The sequence below is a fragment of the Podarcis melisellensis genome (assembly GCF_964234715.1).
Source record: "Podarcis melisellensis genome assembly, chromosome: 9".
In the NCBI taxonomy this organism is placed as follows: domain Eukaryota; kingdom Metazoa; phylum Chordata; class Lepidosauria; order Squamata; family Lacertidae; genus Podarcis; species Podarcis melisellensis.
Window position 1 is genome coordinate 43518153 of NC_138541.1, and position 20296 is coordinate 43538448.

At 40.8% G+C, this 20296-nt stretch overlaps 1 protein-coding gene and 2 long non-coding RNA genes across 25 annotated transcripts in view; 1 reads left to right on the plus strand and 2 right to left on the minus strand.

Annotated features, from left to right (window-relative positions):
- The window catches only part of LOC309378215 (uncharacterized protein), a 102288-nt gene extending 87895 nt beyond the window's left edge, over nt 1-14393 (plus strand). For 16 of the 22 annotated variants that reach the window (XR_014171858.1, XR_014171859.1, XR_014171860.1 and 13 more), the window contains 2 exons: nt 12803-13953; nt 14172-14393. The gene's annotated coding sequence lies outside the window, so the exon portion shown is untranslated. Of the gene's footprint in view, nt 1-972; nt 1075-11508; nt 11524-12485; nt 12501-12802; nt 13954-14171 lie in introns of those variants that run through there. The other 6 variants (XM_081926262.1, XM_081926266.1, XM_081926261.1 and 3 more) reach the window with 4 other exon arrangements.
- LOC309378232 lies at nt 2786-5042 on the minus strand. Its single transcript, XR_014171898.1, has 2 exons — nt 3410-5042; nt 2786-3042 (listed from the first exon to the last, which is right to left on the minus strand). It is a non-coding gene; the product is annotated as an uncharacterized lncRNA (long non-coding RNA).
- LOC309378231 lies at nt 5577-10902 on the minus strand. Of its 2 annotated transcripts, none has more exons than XR_014171896.1 (4): nt 10702-10902; nt 9072-10532; nt 6849-7036; nt 5577-5744 (listed from the first exon to the last, which is right to left on the minus strand). It is a non-coding gene; the product is annotated as an uncharacterized lncRNA (long non-coding RNA). The 2 variants fall into 2 exon arrangements; XR_014171897.1 differs by having other exon boundaries at nt 6849-7105.
- Nucleotides 14394-20296: the final 5903 nt, after the last annotated feature.

Consider the following 20296-nt stretch of genomic DNA (forward strand, 5'->3'; position numbering starts at 1 on the left):
TCTTGTTCTTCCTACATTAACAGCAAATAATGATTTTAGGGCACAATCCCATACACATTTTCCTGAGAGTCAGCCCCACTGAACTCAGCAGAACTTTTTTCTGAATAGACATGTATAGGATGGTGTTGTTAGAATCTTAAGTGCTATTTGTACATAATGTTCAAACCATAATGTTATCTTATTACCTAGGTTGCAAAGCATTGTCTTTGTTTGATTTGGCTTTGTGACATCATTATGTAGTCAAATCTGATTGGCCACAGGGTGGTGGTATCATAATGCCTGTGTGACCCAGTTGACTGGGATTGCTTCAGAAAGAAGCGCATGTTTATTTGGTTATGCTTAGTTACATGAGTGTGAATGCAATCCTATGCACGCTTATCAGTTGCTTTTTACTTCTGAGTGGGTTATTAGGTGCATCCTTACTTGAGAGTAAGCCCCACTGGACTCAGTGGGAATTTCATCTGAGTAAACATGTATTGGATTGGGCTGCATGACTGCAATCCTACATATGCTGACCCTGGAATCAGCCCCATTGAATTCAGTGAGACTTATTTTACCATAAACATGCATAGCCGCAAGATGAGATATCTACATTTCTGCAGGAAATGTTAAATATTCCACTCAGTGGATTATATAATATATTATGCAGCAAGAGGAAAATCAAGGATCAATAATACCATTTCCCACAGATTTATAAGGATTTAAAAGTAATAGCTCTTTTAGAGCTGGACTGGACAAACAGCTCAAAGGGAAAGGTTACCAGTTATTAGAAACCTCATATTGATTCTGCGCAAGTTTTGATATGTGCTGTTATGAATAATGTATATGTTACTATAGCTGAGAGCCACATCTTCTCATAAGTGAAAATAAATACACTTGTGAAATATGTTTAAAACATGGACATACTCAAGTCTAAGTGAAGCCTCAGTGGCATGAAATGCCAAAGGCATCCAACAAAACATTTTGTTTCAGGCAACAGCACAGAATCATAGAAGAGTTGGAAGGGACCTCAAGGATCATCAAGTCCAACCCCCTTCGATGCCGGAATCTTTTGCCCAACGTGGGACTTGAACCTTCATGCTCTACTGACCGAGCAATCTGAGCTAAACTGGACGGAAAGTTCAGCTATACAAACCCAAGAGATGAATAGAAAATGGGAGGGGAAAAGCTTGGAAAGGTTCTTGTGCAAAGAGTGTGTGTGTGGAGTCAACAAGAAGGCAAGTCCAGCTTTGCTAAATGGCCACATCTTTTACAGTACCCTTCTCCAACCAACTGAGTTAACCATATAACCAAATACTCCTCAATGTTCATGTATTAAATCCTGAAGTATTGGATAGTGCTTTTTGAAATTTAATTCTAATGCAATATGAATTTGGATTCTATTATTTTAACCCCTCCCTCAAACTTCTGGTTTTTGAACTAGGTCTTAGTACTATGTGGAGTGTTTTTGCATTCACCGTGGAATTATTGCTGGCTTGAGACATACCGGTACTTATAAGGGGAATTTACACAGTTCCATTGGTTGCAATGTCACTTCTTTTAAAAATTTGTAAAAGGTATGAGCAGAATTTCTAAATAGATCTTCTGGCATGAAAATAAAAAAACCTTATTTGTAAACTGTGAAATAAATTGTGAAAGGTACTTAAAAGGCTTTCTGTTTCAATCCTGTATATACACTGTGCATAATGGAAAATCAAGATTAAAGACAATCCATTATGTCATTAAATGTTATCCAATACCCTCAAGCACCTTGTGTGAGTAGTCTCAGTTCAGAAAAACATTTTAAAACCAATATATAAACCCCTCACAAATACTTTGCAATGGAAACTCTGACAGATTGCCATGTCCTCACCAATGAACTTTTCTCTGTGTACCACATACTAGTTACACCCATTGGCTGGAGCCATTACTGGCTTATTGCTGAAATTTCAGGCTGATTGAAGAAGGTGCCAATCATAACAGAATGGAGTGAAGGGGGAACACAGGAGGAAGGACTGCATTTGTAACAATGGCCCATGTGTATATGAAACATTCAGAGAACAACACGAGAGCTTAAATCTCTTTGAAATCAATGGGAATGAAATCTATCCTCCGCACATAGTCAACATTTCAGTTAAACCTAGCATACATTTCAAAGGCAGGCACACTCGTCTTTGACTTCCTTTACACATAACCATGCATCTGCAGATAGATTCATATATTCCTTACATGAACTCCTCTTTGCACAGTGTGATGTTTTACAAAATGCTCGATGTTATCAGGAATGAATGACAAATCCAAAATATTTTGCCTTCAACCATTTTGCAAATGCTCCTATACTGCCTATACTTGGCAGTGGCTGGCATTTCCTATATCTCAAATATGGTACTACAAAATTGTTTTTATATGTCCTTTAGGTTAGTGCTTTTAGCTGACTTTGTTTGCCTGCTCATCTTCACCACAGCTCAGCAAATTAGGGGTCACTTGATTGTGAGAAGACAGTGCAAAAGATGACAGAGGTGAAGTTTGAACAAAACTGCATATCCAACATTGTATATACTGGAAGACATGTTGGAAAACCAGAGTGTTGCCAGAATCCATGGTGAAGTGAGATGCAAATCCTCATTTTCACATGATGCATTAGGGGAATTTGAATGTGTGTTTCTTGTAGCCTTCCTTGCTTACATGGCTGGCACACTTTTATTCCTCCACTTTTCCGTTTAAGCACATTTCATAATGTTTAACGGAGCCATTAAACCAAACATACAGAACGATATATCAGAGATCAAAGAGAGTGAAACCGAAGTGAACTGCATGTTCATGAGTTTACTGACAAACAGGCAGGTCTAGCATTGCTGCTGTAATAGGCCGGCTCCTGGATCTTGAAGTCTTCCCTCAGCTCATTGGTGGCTCCTTTGAAGGACTTCCTTATCATGGAAGATGTTTGGTGGTGAGTCACTGGTGCCAAACATGGATTTTCTGAACAGGACAGTTGGGGAAGCACTAGAAATTACTTTTTCCCTCCTTTCCAGTAGTAGTATGTGGCACAGACCCGTACGTAACCTGTCAAAAACAAAATAAAAACCCATTGCTCTTGTTTTTAAAAGCTTTTTATTGAGTTTTACAATTTAACAATCAACCAAACAACATAATGTGACAATTATCATAAAGGAGGGGGGGAACCCTCCCCGTAACTTCCCTCAGCTTCCCCTTCTGGTTCTTTAAATATTTACTACTTCTGCTTAAATTGTTATCTTTTGTGATCTTATACCTAAATGCTCTTTTCAAAAAACAACCCATTACTCTTGTGAAGCCTAGTTCTTTCATATGGAGAGAATAACCTACTTTTAGCCTCCAACCATGTGGATGATTTGACAAACCTTAGATGCCCAGCCATAATAGTATAAAACATAGTAAATGTTACATTTACCTTTCTTCTTCTTTAGTGGAGCATCATAGAGAACCCTGCACCTTTTGTTCCTTCTGCTTGGAGGAACTCTTCGTTGAGTCTCCTTGCAAGAAGAAGATGAGCTTCTGCATCTTGACATCTTACTCGTTCTTTCAAGATTCCAGGAGCACAGGCATTATCTCTTGGCTTGTACAGCCGAGATAATTGCTCTGGTGTTTTGTGAGTTTCTGAAGCAATTGTGCCTGAGCTCCTCCTTTTATAACATCTGTAACAATATCACATAGTGACCCTTTGTCTGCTGAAATGTAACCATATATAGTAACTGCCAGGTAGTCATGGGGAAACAGTTGTAACTAGCTTTATTTTGTAGTTTTTCAATGAAACAGCATTTCATCAATTTTTGTTTCAACAGTTCAAAGTCCAGTAATTATTAAATAGGGCAAAGATCAGTATGTGGAATTAGGATGGCAAACTAAAATTTTAAATTTTGACAGATGGTGCTGGAGAGTTTGTATTTAAGAGGCAAATACATTATTTTTCAAGGACAAAGATACTTGTGAGTCTATCAGCATCGGATTTCTTGAATGGTCAATTGAAAGGCAAATTCAAAAAGAGTGTTGTGAATATGGTCATTCTAGTAAGGCTTTCGACACTGTAAATCATGATGCCCTGTGGACTGTCTACTTTATTTACTAAAATGTATTCCATATTCCGTTCTATAAATTCCATACAAAACATGCTCATTCATACTGAAAACAGTGGCAGTGCTGTTTATAATGTTATGTAGTTGCAGAACCGATATCTGTGGCAATAGGCTGCAACAATAAATGACTTCCCTTGTTATGAAAATCCATTCCCCTCCCACCCTTTCTCAGTGATCGAGATTATTTTTGAAATTGGGACTAGAGGTTAAACTACCTGGGATTTATTTTAGGCTATATGTTAAAAATCTGCTTTGGGAATTCCTGAAATACTGGAAATCAATATAAATGATGATGCTACAACTGAAATACATTTTCATTTTTGAAACACTACTTGATTTTTGAAACATTTCATAATTCTATTATTTCATAAAATTCATTTTAGAAACCCTCAACGTTGTTACAATGTATATACTCTTGCCTGAGAGTAAGCCCCACTGAATTCAGTAGAACTTCTAAGTACACATGTGTCGCATGGCATTTCTGGACTGCAATCTTAGACACATGTAGAGAACTATAGAGTGCAATCCTCCTAAGCATGTTACTTGGAAGTAATTCCCAATGAATTCAGTGTGACTTACCCTCCTGTACGTGGGTTTAGGTTTGCAGTCTGTCCCCCAAACTACTATTTCTTCACATGTACATGTATTCTATTATACACCCCCCCCTCCTTAACTTGGGGATGTGTATTCCCGTCCAAATAGCCTTTCTTCTTCAAAACACTTAGGAGTGATCTCAGACGACTTCCTAATAAAACAAAGGGGGCAACCATTCTCCACCTTCTTCATCCCACTCTTCAGGAATACTAACATTGTTTTGTTAAATTCCAGACTGCGATCAAACTTGGTTAAAGCAAAACTCATATTAAGAAGAACTTAAGAAGTGCTATGCGGAATCAGACCAGAGATCAGTCTAGCATTCTGTCCCCAGTGGGCAGTCAGATGCCTACGGAAAGCTCATGAGCACAATGGCACCATCCCACTCATGTTCTCCAGAAATTGGCATTTAGGAGGACACTGTCTCTGATACTGCAAGGCGTGTATAACCATAATGACTAGAAGCCATTGTTAGCCTTATCCTCCATGACTTGGTCACTAATCTCCTTTCAAAGCCACCCACATTGGTGGTCATCACCATCTTGTAGTAGAAAATTCCATATTTAAACGGTGTGTTGTGCAAAGAAGTGTTTCCTTTTGTCCATCTTGAATTTCCCACCCTTCGGTTTAAGTGAACAACACCCAGTTTCTAATCTGAGATGGGGGGAATCTCTCTGTCCAGTTTCTCCACACACCATGCGTAATTTTATTATCCTGTCTCCCCATTCCTTGCCCATATTTATAAACTCAGAAACCCCAGAAACAGTAGTCTTTCCTCATGGAAAAAATTGATCCAGCACCCTTTTCTGCACCTTTCTCAACATCCCTTTGGATAGTCCCACCCGCATCTCACAATAGTATGGTTCATAAGAAGACAAAAAGAAGCCCAAGTGCCATTCAAATGGTTTATTGAGTGCAGTGCATGCTTCCAGCAGCCTGGTGCTTCATCCTGGTTTCTGGCACAGTCTTTTTCCTTCGTTTGCAGCAGTTGCCTCACTACAGAAGGTGACCCAGGCTAGACTGCAGCTGAGGCTCTCCGGTAATGGGACTGGTGTCTGCCTGTAGACAGAAAGAGGGAAAATAGAAATAAATGTGGGCAAAGGGATCGAACAACGCTCCAGATTATCTTTATTTCTCCCCATAAAAGACTTGTGCCACCACACCACCAGTTCATTTGATTTCATAATGATGATATTGTTGCTCCTTAAGTAGTGCCAGCTCAAGAATTGTGGGACTTGCTATGGCTTACAATGTGTCCAATAGAAAACATCAGCAAATGATATGCTGTGGGTTGGATCACATGACCATTCACCAGCTAATGAAGAAGAGATCTATGTGGGTCTCATATTCTTACATATGGACTCCCCTGTCCTGTCACATGGTGCCAGGTCTGGAACGGAGCACCTCTTGTTTCCTCCTCGGATGATTAATCCTTAGAGGTTTAGCAAGTCGTATAAAATACCTTTGGAACGTTACATTGTGAGTGGTTTTTACACGGAGGATATTTTAAGGTTCAGTAGAGGCGTGATGGGTGCAGGGAGAGAAACTTCATGGCGGTCAAAAGCCTGTTCTTGGCAAAACTTAAGCCCTATTTGGGTATTCAGTCTCCTCGCATGTAAGAAGACATGTGAGGACAAGTGGTGTGTGTTTGTGTGTGTGTGTGTGTGTTTGTAACCCTCAAAGAAGAGGGAAGCCTCTCTATTCATGGAGCCACCCCACACAATTTAAAACTCTGAGTGTGCAGTAGGGAAGCTTGGATGCTCAAATAGAATTTAATTTGTAAGAAAACTGGCATCCTTTCCAAGTGTTTCTAATGGATACTTTTCATTCATATATATATCAATGACCTGTCATAACTAAAGTAGCTGGTTAATTTCAAAGGAGAGAAATTCAACTAACTTAGCTGAATTTGTTCTTTTTATTATATAGTGTTTTGTGCATAACTTGTAAGAAAAGGGTCTCTAAGGTGAATTTTTTTGGGGGGGATGTCGGCATCAGATGAATAAAACAAATAAGTGACATGCTTCTGAGAAATAATTGTGTTTAATGCAAAGTGGCCTAATTGCTTCCTCACTCTCAATGCTACCTCTGGAGATTTTTAACCCTCAATGTTAATCTTACTGGATGCTTCAGAAACCCCCAGTTTAGTAATGTTTTAAAAACCTGCTCTCATCCGCCTCGGGAGTCTTCGAGCAACCAGTTTCCTGCTACGCTGTTGTCTCCTAAGGCGAATCATTCTTCGCCTATTTCTGCTATGCTGTTGCCGCGACATCATGTCTTTTCAGGTTTTCAGCCTCAGGCAGAGCTGCGAATTCAGTTGGTCATCCTCTGTTATGGTGGTTGATGTCACTCTGGCCAAGCAAATGAAATTAATTTCAACAGGCCCTTGGGTGGTTGGTCATTCTGCCTTTACAGTATTACTATAATGAATCACAATATATCGCAATTTGATCATTGACATGTTCCAGGTAAAATACAGGTAATGGAATCAAGAACTCCCAATTAACTGCTGTGCTGTAAAGATTGCCTTATAATTTGATATCAGTGATATCCATCGCAGGATTCAGCACCATTTTCCATCATGTACAAAAATATAATCCAAACTACCTGACACAGCAGGAAATGGGGGTTGTTTAATGCTTGCTCACTGCATCATTGTTCTGATATTCATTTTATTTCTATTTGAAGCATTTATAAACCACTTATTAATAAGAAAAATATCTAAGCAGTGATATAAATTACCTATACAAACTGTTATTTACAGGGGCGGGGGAGGCACAGAGGAAGCTGTTTTGCCTTGAAAACAAATGATTACATTCAACTAAAGTAAACCCACTGAATTTAATAAACCTGTCAGTAATGTCGCTTAACATCAGTAGGTCTACTCTGAGTAGGACTAGCACTGAATGCCAATCAAACAAAATGGCAGGACAGCTGATCATAGCTTTCTCAGTGTCTGTTTTGACCCTCAGATATCTTTTAAAGATATTTGATACTTAAAGCGAGATGTTATTTGATGGAGCTTACCTGGACACCAGGTACTGCACAAATGATAGTTGTGTGAGCATCCTGGTGACTGGTTATGCAGGAAACCAGTGACATCACAAATGATGTACATTGTGACTTCGGTAATCCAGATACAAACCAATTCTCCTAAGAGTGATTTTTTAAAAAAATTACATTAACTTTTTTTTTTGCGTGGGTGAAATGTGCTGTTATAACTGAGTTATTTTAGCGTTTCTAGACTGTATCCTCTAGCTCTCTCACAACACCCCAAGGGCAGTTCAGGAAATAAAAAAAGAAATTATGTATGTATGTATGTATGTATGTATGTATGTATTATTTAATTTCTACACCACCCTATACCCAAAGGTCTCAGGGTGGTTCACATAAAATATCAAATACATAAAATTAAAACAAAACCTACAACACAATAAAAAACCCCAAAAGAGCCAGCATTTTTAAAAAGGGTATAGGATGTAAATCAAGTCAGACAAAGGCCTGGTTGAAAAGGAACATTTTTGCCCGGTGCCAAAGGTGTATAGTGAAGGCGCCAGGCAAACTTCCCTGGGGAGAGCATTCCACAGGTGGGGAGCCACTGCAGAGAAGGCCTGTTCTTGTGTTTCCACCCTTCTGACCTCTTGTGGAATGTAAACTGCCACAATGAAACAAGGCTTTAACAATTTAGGTGACAACCCACAACTGCACATAAAAACCCAACTATGTAAAGATACCCTAAATGACAGCTGTGGAAGGTAAATACCAAAATCTAAATTCCTTCAGTCAGCATTGACTGCTTTTCTAATGGCTGTCACAATGGGAGGAAAACAGAGAGATGGAATATGAAGCCAGTGAAACCACTTTCCAGAGCATGGGTGTCACACCAAAAAAGAGATTGTCTTCTCCTCTGTAGCAGGTAGGACTCGGGGCAACATCTCCCCTGCAGATGGAGGAAATGAAATAAAGATATGGAAGAAGGCATCCTTAAAAATCCAGGAGCATAGCGAACCTGTGGCCATTCAGATGTTGTTGGACTCCCCTCATGCTGAACCTTTAGCGGTGTTGCATGGGGCTGTTGGGAGCTGGGATCCAGCAGCATCAGAACGGCCAAAGGTTTCTAATCTCTAGCCTATTCTTATAAGTAGCCTGTGTGATTGAGCCAAAAGTACAAATAATATTTTCCCCATAGTGCTCTTTTGCTGGAAGGCAAGCTTCTGAATTGCCTTTGAAGGCTACCCAGTGTTCTTTTTTTAAAAGGGGGTACTCAAGGGTACACAGTACCGGCACCTGAGGCCATCCCATATAGTAGTACATATACAAGCTTAGCTAAGCATGAATAGCCGAGGCCAATTCCCTACTGGAGAACAACAGGAGCAGTTGACTCACCATCCTAAACTAAGAAGAGGCATCCCTAGCTGCTGCTACCACCTTAGAATTCAGCAGCAAAGCAGGAACCAGGAGAATCCCAAAATGGCATACCTTGTCCCTTATGCAGAGGGTAAACCCCATCCAGTACAGTTAATACCAACAGCTTTCCAGATCTAGACTGCCCTAGCATCTTAACCTCCATCTTGTCTAGATTAAACTTCAGCTACTGTGGATTAAACTTCAGCTATATCTAGCCTACAACAAGGCATTCATTCAAGGCATGGACACACCTCACAGCCCTCTAGATTTGTTGAAAATGAAAATAGGCCTTGTACCATCACCGTATTGATGATACCACACTCCAAAGTGATGGCTGGTATTTTCCAGTAGTAGGGTCAAGTGGGTGAGAGAGCAGGAAGGGAAGAGGCTAACATATTGGAGGATTTTCTGGTAAACTACTGACAGACGATATAAAAGGAAGGAGGTATGTAAACACCTCCCCCCCCCCAAATAATAATGAAGGATTCTTGGTGGGAAAAGCCAGCTTTCTGTGGTTGGCTCCAACTCATTTCTCTCCCCCCCCCCCCACTTCCTGTTAACAATTCAGTTCAGGTCTGTATGTCAAAGCTTCTAGTAATGTCACATCCCCAAGGTGCTGATGTAAGAGATCAGGCCTGCTCTTCTTTGCTTCTGACCTTTGCAGTCCAAACAGGTGAGGTGTTTCATCCAAGCCAGGAGGATTATAAAGAATACGTAGTCTACACAGCTGGCTTATATTGTGAAACAGCATATTCTCTTGGGCCAGGGGATGATTTTGCTGTAAGCACTTGGCTGTAAGCTTGAAGTTGTTCCATATAGCAATAGCAGCAAACCAGGAGTTCAGGAAGTTGTTTTCTAAGCATGATTTAGAACTCCTCCAGATGACCTGTTTTATTAAGAATTCGTCCTGATTTGCTTGCTCAAAGCTAACGCTGTGGCAAGTCTTTGAAACAAAATCCTGATTGGTTTGTGGGGCAGTCATGTGCCCAGAACACTGCACCACCAACCACCCCATCACACAAATAATAACTGGACAAAACAGGCTTTGACACAATCAACAACTCTCAAACTCAGAGTTCCTAAACTTTTTATTAAGTTCCTTTTTCTGAGCTTCTCCCACTCACGATATCCACTTATGGCAACCTAGCAATTCACCCACCAACTTCATTGAGGGGTTGTCACCTATCCCCAGTTAAGAAATCACATGAGAAACCACAGGAATGAAATTTTAGCATTTTATTGACAGGTGGCATTGTTCAAATTGTTGCAGGCTCCTTGAATCTCAGGAAGTTATCCTGGGTATTCTCATGAAAGATTGTTGTGTTCATTTTGTTAGACAAAGGTTTTGGTGAGTCAGATGGTTGAAATCAAGGGCACAGAACACCATGAAGATGAAAAGAGTTTAGTGTCTTCTTCTTCGCACCTTCTTGCGACCACGACCTTTACCAGAAAAGAACAAACACCACCACCAGTTATTAAATGTAACCAAGTTGAGCTGTAGTAAATAGTGATAAAATACATTTACTTCCTACCAAATATGTTTGAAGGGTCACAGCCCAAGAGCATAATCTGTCATATGGCATAGAAGTCTTAAATTTAAGCATCTTACCTTTCCTTTTGCCCTGGCGTCTTTTTCGTCTCTTTCCAGAGCCACCCGCATGGCTGGCCTTTTGCCTCATTTGACGGAAGCGGGTCAGGCTCCGGCTCCGGCTGCGTTTGATTCGGGCCATTTGATGTTTCTTTCTTCTCTCAAGCTCTTAGCAGTGGTGGCATAACCTGCACTTGGGAGCCTGAGGTTCAGGGTGGCGGGCTTTGCCTTTTTATAAGCAGCCTCAAAGCCACAACAAATGATGACTCTGCTTAACTCGTCTGTGATGAAATACAGTGGGCAGGCCTCAATTTGCTCATTTAAAATAATTAACTCAGCTTCCCAAGCTGGAGAAGAACCTCTAAAGCCAATACTGTACAATGGCAATGATATCAAAGGGTGGAAGGGGAAAACATCCCATAAAATCCAGGGTCAAGCAACTAACCACAAAAGTGTCATGGAAAAACACAACAGACCAGAAAGTGATTTTGAATAACTTCAAAATCAAGTAGCAAGAGGGTCACAATTAGAGCCCAAAGAGCTTCCTGAGAAGGAAGGTGTTAACACTCCGGTAAAAGACCTTCAGAGAGGGACTAAGGTCAGACGCCCTAAGCGGAGTCACCGAGAAGGATGCTTCCCTGGTCCAAGGATACATGCTTCAGATATGAGTAGAACAGACAAGAGAGTGTGCACGCATTATATTAATGAGCCGGTGGACTTATGTAGGAGGAGGTCCTAAAGCACAGAAGGCTTCAAAGGCCATAACCAGCATTTGAAATTGAGCCCAGAAGCAAAGCATAAGCCAGTGAAGGGGAGTCACATCTTCCCAAGGTCCAACGCCAGGTAACAATCTGTCCACCTTTTCTGAATCACCTGAAATTTCCCAGTGTTCTTCAAGGACTGAGTGAATCCAGACATGAAGTCACCAAGGCATATGATATACTTGGAGGGAAGGTAACACCCCACATTATATCCCAATACTATTTTTCAAATCCAGCAGAAAAGAGTTTTCACCTTTTATAAATGATGGCTTTGTGAAATATAGAATATGAGTTTGCTTCTCCTCGTGGAATGAATTTTGCTAGGCTTCTTAGCTGGCTTACTAACATAAGTAGCTTTCTTCAGAAAACATTACTTGTCTCACAGCTTATGTCAAAAGCTAATGGCTGGCGGTGCTCCTATAAATAGTGCACATGTAGAGCCTTCCATGATTTTACAAGAAGCTCATCCAATGCCATTATGCAAAGAAGGATGAACTGGTGATATTTGTTGAACTAAAACTGGAGATGAACTTTAAGGGCATAGGGTGATAGGAATCGGTCTAAATTCCCCCCCCCCCTCCTAGTAGGGTGTGTGCACACAGAGTACACTAGCTTCCCTTCACACACCCACACACCCCATGCATGGCATGATTACCACGATTAATATTCTGTGCAGAAATGTGTGGTGAAATGTTTTTTATCAGTTATGCCGGTGAAGTCTGCAAAGAATGGGCCTGCGCTGTGAATTTTCACTGCTTGTAGTTAGTACTCATTTGTATTCAAAGCGAGACACCCTACCTTAAAATGCTTACTTGAGTTGCAATTAAAAATGAGACATATTTTGCCCTGCTGATAAGCACATTTTCCCATTCATCAGACTAGGCTGCTGCTGGTGCATATTCAGAACCCGAGTACTTAAACTTCTGTGGTTGCTTTCCTGTTAGCTGAATTTTAGTCCAAGGGGGTCCACTAACAGTGATTCCCACAAACTCCACTGGGCAGCGATATGAGGGATTAGGTGGTCCTTGAGGGATCCTGGACCCCAATTCTCAAGGCCTTGTAAGTTAATACAAGAACCTTGAACCTGGCTGTGTGTGTTGGCATCGCCAGGCAATTAGAGCAGGTGTAACTCACATTTTCTGGTTATGCCCTAAAATAAAAATATTTTGGAAAAAGGTGATTATCTTTCAGCCAGAGAGCCAGATCCAAAAGTGGCCAACCCTCTGTAGATCACACTGGGCAGTCAGTTATCTGAGATCATATGATTTCAGGCACAGGAAAGGTAAAGCTGCAGCTGTAAAGAAACATTTGCAGAGTGTGCTCTTTGCATTTGGCAGCTTTCTCTGCTGTGCTATTTTCAGGAGGGATCAGATCAGAAGGATCGGGAGCTCCTGCATCTGGTCCCTGCCAAAAGCAGCATGGTGGGTTAAGGTGCCAGATTCAAGAAGTGCCAAAGGTACAGCCGTGGATGCAAATGAACCATTGGGAGTGCTCCTGACTACCCAGGACACAGAAGAAGAACAAGTGGAAGTTTGCCAAAAGCAGTGGCCCAAGGTAAGTCGTCAAATTCAAACAGTGCAAAATTCTAGCTGCGGCTGAATTTGTCATTATTTGCACATGTAGCTTTATCAGTCTTGCACCTGACATCTTATAGATATCAGGTGTTGGTCAGGTGAGCGTGGCTTGGCCTACCACAGACATCGAAGAAATGAACGGTTAGAGGCTTCCATTGGATTTCTCAGTGATCTTGTTTGGAAGTATGAAAGATAAAACCTTGAGGAATGACCAAGAAATTATTGTTTATTATCAGCTGCAACAACCAGTGTTAGTAATAACTGGATGAAAAAGGGAAACACAAAATGTTTCAATGGTTACTAAGCACATGGGTTATATTCAGCATAATAAAACACTGGTTTTGTTATGATATGGAAGAACATACTAATTTTTTGAAGAACTGAATTTCTTGTGTTCTGGAAAGTGAAACTTCATGCTAGAATGCCAAGCTTACGAGGTGTTGGGTGCAATTTAAGTACAATAAGATGGGTGTTTGGGATGAGAGAATGAATGCATGAGGTAAGGCGATGAACCAATTAATAATAATAATAATAATAATAATAATAATAATAATACATGCTGAAGTTTGTCATTAGATGCTGAATTGTGTTATATGTTTGTTTTAAAGTTAGTGTATTAGCCTGTCCCATATATGGTGATTTCTTAAGACACAGAGGTTGCCATATCAACGCTATGAGCTCATAACCACCAGATCCTCCTATAAGTAAAAGGGCAGCAGGTAGCATCATTTCACAAATTCAAGTACCATCTTCGGAGACAGATTGTGCTGGCTTCACGGAATGACATGCTCCTCTTGATCCTCTACTAGACTTTTAACATCACCAAAACCCCAGAAAAATGACGCGATGTGGCTGTAGGCCTCCCTATCGCAGAAGACGTAAAAGAGGGGGGTTGGCAGGTCAGAGAGGAGGAAGAAGGGGAAAGAAAGGGAGACGAGGTAAAGCAATGATCCTCACAGCATTGTTAACAAATGACCAAAAAAAGAGAGCAGCAATCCTTTGTGGTCTAGGGAAACCTGCATTAGAATGAGGGCAGAGTGGCCAGTTTTGGGTCCCGTCAATGCCTTGCTTGAGTGCATGATGTAGATGTTTAAAAAGAAGTGTTTGCTGGTGGGGGGAGAAACTCAAACAATATTTTGCACTTTTGTTTCCGCAGTGTCAGTAGCGCACACAGTGTACTACTACAGGAAAGTCAGATAGAGCTCCGAAGCCCTTCCTTTCTACCATCCAGCATTTCCAGAAATGTCAGGCAACATCACCAAGATTTCTGCCTCATGAATGAACCACAGTTCCAACAAAGCCAGGCCGACTGATGTTCTGAGATGCTGATGCCCTCCAAAGAGGAGCAGTGTGTCATTAAACCTGAAGCTGCAACATCTTTCCTGACTGGCCTGGTTCCTTTGCCCTTCTTGATGAGTCTTTTCTTGGTGGTGGGGGGCACAGAGGGGAACTGGAAAGAGTGTGAATTTCAAAACGACTAATCCTTGGGGAAAGGGTCTGCTGTGGTTTTTCATATAGCCTCCCAAAATTCAATGTCGGTGTTTATGGTAGCTGGTTAAAATTTACTCAGAGCAGACCTATTGAAATTAATGGATCTGCTCTGAGTATAACTACCATTGAATGCAACTCTATGTATTAATATTTTAATAAGATCTCTATCTTTGTAATCGCAACTGGTATACATGATGGCTTGTCTAAACTATTAAATTTGAGAAGGGTCAGCTCAGTATGAGAAAACAGAAGGAACACATGGCATCTTCTCTTTTACCTGTATATTATTTAATTATGAACAATAGGAATAACTCTTAGTGCTGAAAATATGACTGAATGTGACACTGGGCACCTAACAAGCAACTCCCCCCCCCCCGCCGTAGCCTCTGAGGTCCATTGTTGGTGACCAAATGCCTCAAGAAAATGCCCTAGTGCTGTGATTTCATTAAGCTATTGTGTGACACAATGGGAGGTCGTCTGACGCTGACCTGAGTGAGGGTCAAAATGACCATAATTTTTCTGCTGAAAATAATCACCTTCAGTAGGCAACTTTGGTAGACATTCTCCACAAGAAAAATGTGGAGGGTTGGGGGGTTAGTAAATGGACTACACCATAGATTTGTAGTCCCCTGTGCTGCTCTTCTGAAACAGATGCAGCTAGTTTTGCACAAAATATTTAAAATGTGCTTAAAGTCACAACTGGTTTGATCCTCGGCCCTTTCTTAGTATTGTTTCCATGCTGCTTTATTGTTGTAATACAAATTAATCTATTATCGTTGCACTTTGTTTGCAGAGCAATGAAATGCTTTCTCAGTCTGTGCTGACAATACTGGTCTACATAGACCAATACCTAAGGTACTGCTGTGGCGGAAAGGTAAACGTGTTTCCATGCGCTCTGGTTTCTGTCACTGTGTTCCATTGCACCAGAAGTGGTTTAGTCATGCTGGCCACATGACCCAGAAAGCTCTCTGTGGACAAATGCTGGCACCCTCGGCCTGAAAGGGAGATGAGCACTGCAACCCCATAGTTGCCTTTGACTGGACTTAACCATCCAGGGGTCCTTTACCCTTTTCCCTTTACATAGACCAATGTCTGACTTTGGTTTTAGGCACTTTTCTATGCTTATGGATTCAGGAGGGAGAAATGCACTTCATTGCCTGCCTTTTCAGTGACCAGTTTTATTTTGTATGGGTTTGGCTATAAATATTCACTGGTTTTTCCCCCCCACAGCCCAAGGGCAAGTCTGCGGTGCAGCCGCAGAGTTCGAGAAAGCTCAGCGTTCTCTTGTACCATTAATAGTCCCGAGTACTTTAGACGCAACCTAAAAATAAATCCATACAGATCTCAAAATGTTACAGATACTACATTTGTCAGTGAGAGAGGAGAGGATTAAAGGTTTTAAAAAAGCACCATCATTTCAGATGAATTCAGATTTCCCCCAAACCAGTCATCATTTCAAGATGTTATTTTGGGGGATATCCGTGTGCTCAGCATCACAATCACATCAAAGTCAAGTGTGAATTGAAATAGAGCTCACTTGAATATACTGTATTGGCCTACAGCCAGAATCAGTGGATTCTCCCTAGCATTACAACTACAGAATAAAGGATAACTCCAATGCAATCTTAGATCAGCACTGTGACAGACGCTTCAAATACCTTCCTAGGAGTCTTCATTCTTTTTATTTACTCTCCACTATGAGATATAGCCAGGACAGGGTCTATCCTTGTTCCTTTGTAACCTCACAATGACCTTTGTTACATTTGGCTGCTTTATACAGTGCTACCCAATGACCTTCATGGGATCTGGAGCTTTGTCTCCTAGATCCATTCCATTCTGTCATTGCCTCTCAGTGCATAGATCTCATTAATGCAGTTGCATCCACCCCCCCACCACAAATGCTGCACTGAATAATTCTATGCATGAATCACGAACCTGCCTTCAAGCTGTTAAGTTCAAATGTAGTCTATTACAAATCTTGCCTGGTGCCACCAAGGACATTTAATGTATAATAATAATAACAATAATAACAACAACAATAATAATAGAGGTAAAGGACCCCTGGACAGTTAAGTCCAGTCAAAGGTGACTATGGGGTGTGGCGCTCATCTAGCTTTCAGGCCGAGGGAGCAGGTGTTTGTCCACAGACAAGTTTCTGGGTCATGTGGCCAGCATGACTAAACCGCTTCTGGTGCAACAGAACACCATGATGGAAGCCAGAGTGCACAGAAACGCCGTTCACCTTCCTGCCACAGTGGTACGTATTTATCCCCACATTTCATGTACTATCAACTAGCTTGGAAAAGAGGAGACTAAGAGATAAGATAGCCATCTTCAAATATCTAAAGGGCTGTCACATGGAAGATGGAGGAAGCTTGTTTTCTCCTGCTCCAGAGGGTAGGGTTTGATCCAACTCAAGTTACAAGATAGGAGAAAGTGGCCAAATATCCAGGAAGAACTTTCTGATAGTAAGAGCTGTTTGACAGTGGAATGGACTCCTTCAGGTAGTTCTGGACTCTCCTTCCTTTCAGGTTTTTAAGCAGAGGTTGGATGGCCACTTGTCATGGATTCTTTAGTTGAGAATCCCTCATTGCAGGGGGTTGGACTAGATGACGCTCAGGATCCCTTCCAACTCTACTAATTCTATTATTCTATGTTACACAAGGAATTGGATAGCCGTAATGTGCCCTGTATGCAAAGTCTGGCCTCTTCTTTGAATTGAACTACACTGAAATAGAAATACAGCAATGTATCCGACCATATAAACATCCCAACAAAGAGCTTCTCAAGAAACGTTTATACAACAGGGAGTGTAGGCAGTTACCAGTCACTTAGGGGAGAAATAGCAGGCTTTTGTCTGAAAATCACCACCTATGCAGCTTAGACATAACAGGGAAGGGTCATATTAAACAGGTGGAAGGAGATAATTGTAGGCTTGGTAGGTAAGCTAAGCAGCCGTCAACAAATCTTCCATAGTTCTATAACACAAACAGCTAAGCTGTCAGAAGGCCAAGTCATAAGCAGTCGGGTTTCTATTTCATGGAGGGGATGGATGGAGAACAGGCAAGGGTCAAGTTCTATGAAGCAGCCATCAAAGATCAGAATGACCAGCAACCAGTAGTGTAATCCAAGGCAGACAGGAGGTCAGGTTTCAAAGGCAGCAACACAGTTGAACAACAATGAGAGTGACTTAGAGCAAAATATGTGTGACAAATCCAACTGAGGACAGGCCAGAGAACGTTCTACAACCCAATCCTTAGTGATGATGCTGAGTAGTGACCAGGAAATCTTTCTTCTCCACCATCATTGCATCTGCTGAGTGATGGCCCATGGAGCATTTATGAATGATGAAGAGCCTTTCACAGCAGGACAACTCTGAAAAGCCTGCTGTGATTAGTTTTCAATGCACTTTGCATTTGCCCCTGTCCAGTTGTGGACAGTGCTGGCTTAAAATATCTTACGTTATCTTTTGCTCCCCCTTATCAGTTTTTTATGGGTGACTTTCAGCTTGTTCAGCCTGAGGATGTGGACAGGATTCTTGGGATGGCTGTGGCTGATCATGTGCTTGCTTGAACATTGCTGTTCCTTGCTGATTATGTACCCATCCCACAGAGCAGGTACAAAAGGATAACATGGTCAATGGTATCAAAAGTCTCCAAGAAATCAGGATGCATAAGCATGGTCACACATTCCCTATCCTGCTCTCAGTACAGGTCAACCAACATGGTGACCAAGGCTGATTCACTGCCAAAAATCTACTTGATTTTTGCGAATGTTCTCAAACACCTGTGAACCTTCTTGTGCTAAGCTAACAGGGATTGTGTGTAACATTTTATTTTTGGTGAATAACGACTGGCTTGTAAGTCTCCTTTTCTTAAGCCTGAATCCTATAAAAAAATCACAACTCATTTCATACTGTTACTTTCAAAATGACCATTAGGTATTTTTATGTACATATTCCAAATAGTAACCACATGTATAAAAATGATCAGGGATATGTGTCTTTTGACATTGCTTGTTATGAAGGGTTTTTTTTTAGTTCTTTCCACTTTTTCCTACTGATTTACTTTCATTTTCAGATTATCCCTATCCCCTCCCTTTCCCTCTCAGTTACTGGAAATGATAATTTCCCTCTCCTTAACGTGATGAATTATTTCTATGCATGCCTGAAACCTGAAGTCCTAACTCATGAAAATCAATATGTTAGAACCTCAAAGTATGGCTGTTTCTTCTTAAGATTACTGATGAACACAGAGAAATTATTTTCCGCATATCATCTACTGTAAATATTTCAAAACACCATTCATCCCAATAATTGCAATGCAAAAAACCCCAACCATTAGTAAAATTAGAGAATGTATACCTGAAATCCAATTTCTTGTTTTGACCTGAAAAAAATACGCACTGCTTAGCATTTCACTATGTGTCTAAGAACTCACTGAAAAGTCTACAGGAAGGTCTAAGAAGAGCAAGTCTGAACGGGAAGGGGTGCTGTTGCTGTGCTGGCAATTTCTGTTGCTCACTAGGGGTCGCAGGATGTCAAAAAATCAATCAGCCAGAATGAAGCTGCCAAACCCAATACATGAACCATTTGCGAACTCAAGAATGCTTCCTCAATAAAGCACATGCATTGAGACAACAACTCTCATAAATATTACACCCATTCATTCATGTTTTAATGCCAGCATCTTATTATGAAAAGGAAAGACCACACTCCATCATTTCCTCACACTGAAAGTGAACTATAATTCACTTTCGTTGAGAAAAATCAGATGGTCTTTGATGAACTTCTAAGATAGCATGGGAGATGACGAGTAGATGTTGATTATGATTCAGAGGTCTGTGCATAAAAGCTTAGGACTGATTCATGACTCACTACTTTCCTATGTTTATGCATCAGATAAAAAAAGCTACATCAATGAAACCAGAGATTTCAAATAATACTCTTCCATTTACTATTAATTAACTAAAATGCATTCATGGAGTAATTTGCAAAGAAAGTATCGTATTACTTTTCAGAAACCTTCATCAATTTCACACCATATAATTAAAATCAGGCTTATTTGAAAGTGTATAGCTAGCAAAAGGGAAAATATTGGCATCTGGAAACTAAAAAGCAACCACTGAGAGGTATTGAGATGAATCTTTGTTGACTGTTTGCCTATGTGTTTCACTTTTACTAATGTACTTATGAGACAATTCAGGCATTCATAAGTGGTTTAAATGACTGTGTGAGGTGGAGAGAGTTTGCATGAGTGCATTAGCACTGTCCCCTGTCACCTTTCATGAGTTGGAGGACAACTGACTGAAACATGGAGCCCTCTGTACTTGTGGAAGCTCCATGTACACTCTAGAAGTCTGATTTCCTTGGTTTCTTTTCCCTTTATTAAATTAAAACATTCAAAAGTTGCAATACAGCTTTGTCCACAGAATGATCACTCCAATCCTCAATCCCAGATCACTGTCATGTTGGCTTGCTAAGTATCCTCAGTAGGAACCAAGCTACCGATCTGGTTGGCTAGACATTTCCCCAGTTTCTAAAGTGCACTAGGAATCTCTCCAAGTACAGGAGACTTCAAGCAGTTGCCCTCCAAGTCATAGAGACTGATGAGAACCTGACAAGGGATAGAGCTAGCACACTTGTGCCTACTCTCTATCCTCTGTATACTCATTTAAGCCTTAAATGAGCACCTGAATAGGGCTAGTGCTACAATGAAATTAAATATTTTAAATGAGCTTTGTGACAGCAGCTAGGGACTGTTACAGACACAAGGCAGATTGACTGTTATC